Source organism: Phaethon lepturus, unplaced genomic scaffold (genome assembly GCF_000687285.1).
Source record: "Phaethon lepturus isolate BGI_N335 unplaced genomic scaffold, ASM68728v1 scaffold1440, whole genome shotgun sequence".
Lineage (NCBI taxonomy): Eukaryota > Metazoa > Chordata > Aves > Phaethontiformes > Phaethontidae > Phaethon > Phaethon lepturus.
In genome coordinates this window covers 111282-119272 of record NW_010512378.1, presented here as the reverse complement: position 1 = coordinate 119272, position 7991 = coordinate 111282, and positions in this window count along the sequence as shown.

Sequence of the window (7991 nt, the reverse complement as noted above, 5' to 3'; positions counted from 1 at the left end):
ACCTGTTACCAGTTGTGGCGGGAATGAGTTTTTACCTGCTACCTCTTTGAAAACAGGTATTCAGCTGATTTTTTTTTTAAGGGTATTTAAATATCTTCTTGATACCCAGTCATTATTATGCAACAGTACTTTATTTTTTCTTTGTTTTAGCTATTGAAATGCTATTTTAATTTTTTGTTTGTTTGTTTACAATGGCCTTCTCTGCTTGGCTGCAATTCTGTCTTTATTTTTGTATTTCCCAGTCTTTGTGGTGCAACTCTTCTGTCTTCAGGGCTCTGACTACTACTTACAACTTCTACTAAGTGGTTGTTTGAATTAACTTAATAGTATGAAAACTTTCCTTGCACCCCAATCAAGGGGACAAACAGCTTAAAACTCAGTTTTATTCCTTTGGCATGGACGTTGCCTGTGACCACTGTGTTGTAATCGTATACACCTCCAAATCATTTCTGCTTTCAATTTGTGCCTTTCAAAAATGAGACTTTATGCACTGCTTCTGTCAATTTAACATAAATATTCATTGTCTCTGAATGTTGGCAACATCATATCCTGTGGGATTGCATACTTATGTGATGTTTTTTGAAACTTAATTTTTGTTGTGTGTATATGGGCTGGAGAATAACCTATATCCTGGCTAAGTGTGATGTAGAGGGTAGTTTTGGTCATCCAAGTATGTGCATGTGCCTTTCCTGACAGAAGAGGGTTTTTTTCTTTTATTCCAAACTTCCCACTGAGAGCGGTGTGTGTGATAATTCTTCCATTCCACCACATGAAACTATCCTGCGGCTGATCCACATTTGTGCTGTTTGTTCACTCTCTGTGAAACGCTGAAAGATGTCCAGGATGTTTATGCTTATGGTCTCAACTGATATTGATAGTTCACTGAGTTACACTCACTGTTTTTCTGGAGGTATAAACAGGATTGCAAGTGTGTCCGTTGACACAGGGAGCACCAGTATGTTAGATTTCTCACCAGCGACAGGAAGACAGGGTATCTAAAAGGTGTTCCCTAAAGAAGCCAGGTGAATGTGTCAAGGTGAGGTAATGTACAAAATGAGTGTTCATTTACCCATGATGGGCTTAATGGGCTTTTGTGGGCTTTACAGTCTTGCATAATTCTTCTGAGTATCATTTATAATAATTAAATTACGATGCTTTATTCTCAAATCTTGTCAATATTATTTCAAAGTGGTGTGCCTTCACACAAACACTCATGTTTTCAGTTTAGTATTCATGAATTTGAGTCTTCTGTATGAGCAACAGAGTTCGATTTGTTGTTTTATTGCAGTCATCACATTAGCAAGAAGGATGGGAGAAGTCTGATTTCTTGAGTTAGGTCAATATATGCAGTTTAATTTTAGTCTTGTTTAGACCATGCTTTTATTGTAGACTCGGTGGTTTTTTTTTTTTTACTGTGTTCTTTCCCAAACTCTGTTCAAGTCACCCTGGCGTGTAGGCTGTGAAGGCATGGACATAATCAATAATGACACTTTTTGTAGGCTTCATTATTAAAATCAAGAGTCTAGAGAATATGTATATCATGTAGCTTTTCAGAAGATTTGGGCAAGTTTTCTTGGGGACAAAGAATATGCTATAACACTCATGCTAAAGAGTACTGCTTCCCTAAATTGATATTTGTATTCTAGAGGACAGGGAAACTAGCATCTTTTTAGACAACTCTGTCAGATTTGTGATACACTGGGTTTAGTTTACCTCATCTTGGATTTATTCTTGGATGTGGTTGAGCCACTAACACTCAACTGAAGATGCTCTACCTAGGATAGAACATACAAGTATTTCAAGTTTTTTCAAAGCTGAAGTGTCTGAATTTAATGATTTTTTTAAGGAAGGCTATCAAGAAAACATAACAAGAAGTGTTAGCAGCCTCTCTAATGTAGCTAAACTTCACAGTGTTTGATAGTGAGCGACATTTAATATGTGAGAAGATTTCATCCTTTGAGGATTAAGGTTAAAAGGTCATTGTCAAAATCTTAGTGGCTTTTTCTCAGACTTAATGAAACTTAACTACTGTCCTCTGTGCATGCTGTTCTCCCTGCTTCTCCTCCCGACCAGAAAAGTGTTATCTTTTCACAAAGTCCTTTACATCCAAGCTGAACATCCAACATGACGTTTCTGATTTTGTGAGTATAATGACATCCTGCCTATTTGCAGCTTCTTCGATGCATTCTTTTTCCATTTCTTTAAGAGTTGTATTTTTGTAGAGCAAAACAAATTACTTACTACAGGACTGGAAATGTTTAGTAAGTGTTTTAGATGAAAACTGTCATGCTCCTGTCCAGCCAAATTTAAGTTCAAGCCACTTTGAATGACTTACTGTACATTTTCCCCCAATATTACCATTTTTGTTATTTCACATACTTTGCCTTCAATGATGAAAACTCTGAGGACTGGTCATAGTCTGCTTGTTATGCAATTGACTTTTTAAAGTTTTTATATGGTATGCTTGCTTAATATGACCACCTAACAAGCAATGAGGTGGAATTACCTTCCCTAGTATTTGACTAACTGACAAATATATTGCAGATGTCTATTTTACTAACATCATATTTTGTCAACCTACGCTCTTTTCCACTTTATGAAACAAGTAGTTACACTTTTAAAAATCTTAACCAGTATTTCTTTGGTCAGTTATGTTTTTTGCATTTTTCTTTCTCTGTTGGCATCTTTTGCTATAGTCTTCCAATTTTTATCTCTTTGTAATTTCTTTTCTTGCAGCCATGCAAAGAAATAAGAAATTATAATCGTAATGCATACAGTCTATTTCCTTAGTCTTGGGTAGAAGTATGAAAGCTGACATCCCACAATAACAAGGCAATTTTGGTTTTCCTTAGCTTATTGATTGGTTTAGTGGTGAATCCTGTTTGTAGTTTCTCATCCCCCCCCTTTTTTTTTTAAACTGGGCTTATTTCAGTGAAAATGCTGTTTCGTAGATGACAAGCAAAAGAACAATTTTATTATTGTCATTTCTTTATTTTAAAGTTGAGCCACGTCTTGTGGAAGCTGCAAGTGTCTGCAACACCACTGGAGAGAGCTGTATGCTGAGATAAGTTGGTACTGAATACTGTCTACTTGCTTAATCTTTGGGAGACTTTTGCTAATAAATGAAAAAATCTTAGCAGAAATGGAGACTTGCCTGGGATCATTTCCTAACTGATTGCAAGGGGGAGTACTATATTCAATGTAAGTTGCTTGCAGGTTTTTTACTGTGCAGATGTGACTTTGGTGTCATGGCTTGTCTTAACATTTTGTTCTTCATTCTTATGTGTTAGCTGTTTTCCTGAATCCTCCAAATCCTCTGTACATTATCAAAATATCTCCTCCTGCACAGTTACTACCTGCACATCTTTTCATTTTCGACAAAGTGTTTACTTAATATGTCAATAAAGAAAATGTGCTTTGCCATATTTTCTAATGGAAGGTTGAAAAATATTTTCCTAATGGAAACAGGTGTCATTACTTACATATTGATGCAAGGGGTTGCCTTTAATGAGACTTCTGTAGTGAAATCTAGTATTTTTCATGTCATTTGCCAGGCTGAGTGTGTTACTTTTTGCCTTACAATGTGGTTCTTCATTCCAGAAGATCTTTAATTAGTGATTTCTGTAAACTGTTTCTGTATCAGTCCTTACTATGTATATTGCTGCCTTAGAGAAATAGGAAGCTAACATTTTCTTGATAGTATGAATAATACTAGAATCTTGATTTAATAATGGTTAAGTAAACACTAGAAAATAATACAGCATTACTAAAAAAGAATGAGAAGTATTCTTCTAGACATTGTATCTCAATCAGTGTGAAAAATTACTTGGATTTACATGAGCGTGCTTGATCCAACACTAAAGTTTTCTATTTTACTCAACAGCAGAAAATTAACTGCCAAGTTTCAGCTTGGAGTGGCTTTTTATAGCCCAGTTGTAACTCCTTAGCAGTAGACTACTTACTGAAATAGATTTATTTTAGTGACACATATAATGAAAGTCTTCAACACCTAAGTCACTTCTCACCTTGATCAGTTGTTGTCAATCAGCTGTACACAGAAGGAATTTACCAGGATGTAAAAAGTTTCTGTGTCTTAATTAAAGTATTTGTTTTTTAATAATCCTGCTCAAGTAGAAAGATGCCGCCTCTTCTACTTCTGTAAATTGCTGAGTAATCTCTTCAGAATACCTTTTTGTATCTTTTGTAGAAATACAGCTTGACCAATTTCTATATTGACCAATGCGATAATGTGGACACAAAGTTAATGCCCTCAGAGTATTTGTAATGGTTTATGTTTAATCATACAAGGATGTTACTGAGGGTACAAAAATAAAAAAAAAAGCTTCTAATAGCTCTGTGAATGTGAAGAAAGTGTTATTCCCAGCAGCTCATTGTAATAGGTCTTGCAAAAATAGATATAAAAGTGTAAGTGTTTGTATAGGTCAAATTTATATAAGCTTTCTTAAATTTTGTGTACATAACTTAAAAATAGTGAAGATGTAACTACATGAATAATTATGTGTGGTTCAGTGAAAGTTCTGAAGAAGAATGATGACGTTTGTAAAGTTGATCACTTTTTCTGGTGATATTCTATGTCCTCATGTTTGGATTTTGGGTTTTGAAGAGGAAGCAATAGTAAGGCAGGAGACAGACTTGCAAGGAATAGAGGAATTGATTTGCTAAAGCTTGCTTCATCTCTTAGAAAATATTTCTGCAAAAATATGTGAAGGATTAAGATTTAAACACATGTATGGATCTCTGAAAAAAGTACTGTTGGCATGTGATTCCATGTATGTTAAGGCATAGTTTGTTTAATGATTAGCACAGTTAATTAAATGACCATAGGCAATACAAACTGACATCCAAACAAAATACAATTAAATGGAGTGTGGTTTAAGTCCTTCTTTTAGATCATTGACTTAACATCCTGTAATGATATTTATTGACCTATTAAATATATTGCATAGGTACTTAATATGCAAGATGTCAATCAATGTTTTATTTGCATGTGTGTAATCTGTATTTTATACTATTGAACAAGTAGAGTATGTGTAGTTAAACTATTCATAAAGAATTACATACTATATAGAAACCATCTGAATATTGAATCTTTTAATATTTAATATTATGATTAATAGACTTAGCTGGAACTGAGTAGCTATTGGGTCTTGCTAATTATGTACAGACTAGTAATTGTATTTTATTTATTTGAGTTTGGCCTAATTTTTGCCATGATATTTGTTACTAAGTAACACTCATGAATTGTTCCCCATCTATGGTCTGACTGATAATCTTAATCGTACATTAAATATGATCTTTCATTTAGCTTTTGTCACAGGAGGTGGATGACTTTAATCCGTCTTATTTTAATGTCCAATAAATGCAACTTCCACTTCTGCTGCTTTTTCCATGCTTTAATTTTCCTGTTATCATTGTACAAAGAACATGTAGTTTGTCTTTTCTGTTTCTTTTCTTGTACTAGTTTCTTCAGTTTTTAATGTGCCGAGCTTTTTTATATGTACCATTTTTCCCATGTACTTCTACAGACTTGCTCTTGGTTCCTGATTTCAAGTCTTTCAAGCTGTAGTTGCAGTGGTGCTTCTGGTGCTTCTGTGCTGAAAGAAGCAGTGCCTAGACACCTTAAGTACTACTGTATCATCTGCTGCTGTACAAGGAGTGGAATTCATATTTTAAGTGCTGTATTAGCTTAAGATATGTTTATTTTCTTTGTAGGTTTTGAAGACTTGACTTAGTTTACAGTACTGCTTAACATAACCAAAGCCTGACAGAATCATGATTTTTATACCTATGTATTAGGATTAGCATTTGTTATATATTTGTTGGAGTTTCTTGTTATATTTGTCTCCTTTTGTTCTCATATAACAGCAGAAACATTGCACACCTTCCTGATTAGTTAGTAAGTGTACATTCTGGCTGGTGCAAAGCATCTCAGTGCCCAGAGTGTTTTCTTGCCTTAGAAAAGGTATCCATGTGAGCATTTTCCTTTTTCTTTGCCTTCTGACTGTGTATATGGAATAATACTGGATTTTTTAAAACATTGGGGAGAACATATAAAGTTTCGGCTGTTAAAAATAGAAAAGAAAAAAAAAGATCTGTTAGTGGAGTCTCTTGTTGAATCTCAAAGAAAGTTTCAAAGAATTGCTCTTTTTCAAATTGCTTGTCATCTTCCAGTGTATTCCAAAAGAAGACAGTGCATCTTTAAAAACAAATTTAATAAGCTTTTTGAAATTCAGTCATTGGATAGCACCTCAGTGGCTTACAGACTTTCATGCTCAAACATCTTCTAGATACAGCTGGCCTTGAGGCTGCTGTTCTTAGTTGTCATTGTCTTCCTTTTCCCTGACAGAAGTTAAAACAGCTGGTGTAACTGTTACATGAAATCATGGAGACTTCTATTTGGCTAGAATCAGGTTAAACCCCCACCCTCACCCCACCCCCCCCAAAAAAATCCTAAATCCTACTAAGTGTTCAACACAGATTATTTTGACAGAGCTGGGTATGTGCAGCTATATTGTCAGTCCAGAAGAGCAGAAACTTCTAGCAGTGGGATGTAACAAGCTAATTCATTTATAATTAGAAAATGATTGAAGTGATAACTGTTGTACAAAGGAATAGTTTAGCATTGAATTTTCTCTTGTTGAATGATAGGTTTTATTTTTTACTATTTTGTTTAAATGATTTTTTTTTTCCCTCAGTAAAGCTTACCATTAATCCTAAAAAACATTCAGGGTTGATCTGCAAATTTTTATTACATAGGAAGTTCAAAAGGTGGATTATTTTTTGTCCATTGTGGTCTAAATAATAGGCTATTTCATTGAACCTTTTAAAAATAAATTTTTGGTCTTACAAGGTTAAATATATTACTTTTATAGAAAATTAATTCACATTTAGTGTTTTCTAGCCTTCTGAGAGGGCTAAGTTATTATGTACCCTGTGTAACTGTAGACTTGTCAAGCTTTATCTTTGTTGTAGTTGCAAAATGAAGTTTAAATGAAACTTAACCTCTGGCACAGTACCTCTGTAAGTGTGTTCTTACCAAAAATCCAACTCATCTAACCTATAATAGGTCTTCTAAATCTCAAGCTTGCAGGGAAGTACAACTCTGAACTGGTGAAGATTGCAGTGTTAATAATGTTAATAATTAATGTGTTAATACCCTGTGGTGGTCTAGATCCTGGATTTGTTATTTCAGAGTCAATTTGATGGACAGGGCAAATTGGTCAAAGAGTTTTTTTAATTTTAAAACTGCTGACTGCTCCTCCTGACTAAAAAGAATGGTTTGTTTTGATAATTTCCAGCTATAACAGCAATCTCTTATTTCATGGGGAGGAAGAAAAATCTTTCCAGTGATTGCTTTCTAGATGGTGTTGGATGTTGTGGTGGGTTAACTCTGGCTGGCTGCTAGGTGCCTGCCAGCTGCTCGTTCACTCACTCTCCTCAACAGAACAGCGGAGAAAATAAGGAAAAAAAGCTCATGGCTCAGATAAATACAGCGAGATTAGCGCAGGGGAGATAAGGATGAGGGGTTGTAGGCAGTTCGTAACCCTTCATCTCTCCCATTCCTGCCTCCAGGACTGGGATGCAGTCCTTTGCAAACCTCTCCAATACGGGTCCTGTCTGTGGGCTGCACTTCTTCAAGAACTGCTCTAGCATGAGCCCTTCTCATGTGGTACAGTACTTTAGGAACAAACTGCTCTAGCGTGTGTCCCCTATGGGGTCACAGGTCCTGCCAGGAGCCTGATCCAGTGTGGGCTCCTCTCCACAGGCTGCAGGAGGTTATCTGCTCCAACATGGTCCTCCATGGGCTGCAGGGGGACAACCTGTTTCACCATTGTCTTCTCTGTGGGCTTCAGGGGAATCTGCTGCAGTGCCTGGAGCACCTCCTTCCTCTCCTTCACTGACCTTGGTGTCTGCAGAGTTGTTTCTCTCACATTTTTCTCACTTCTCTCTCTCTCTTCCCCCCACCCCCC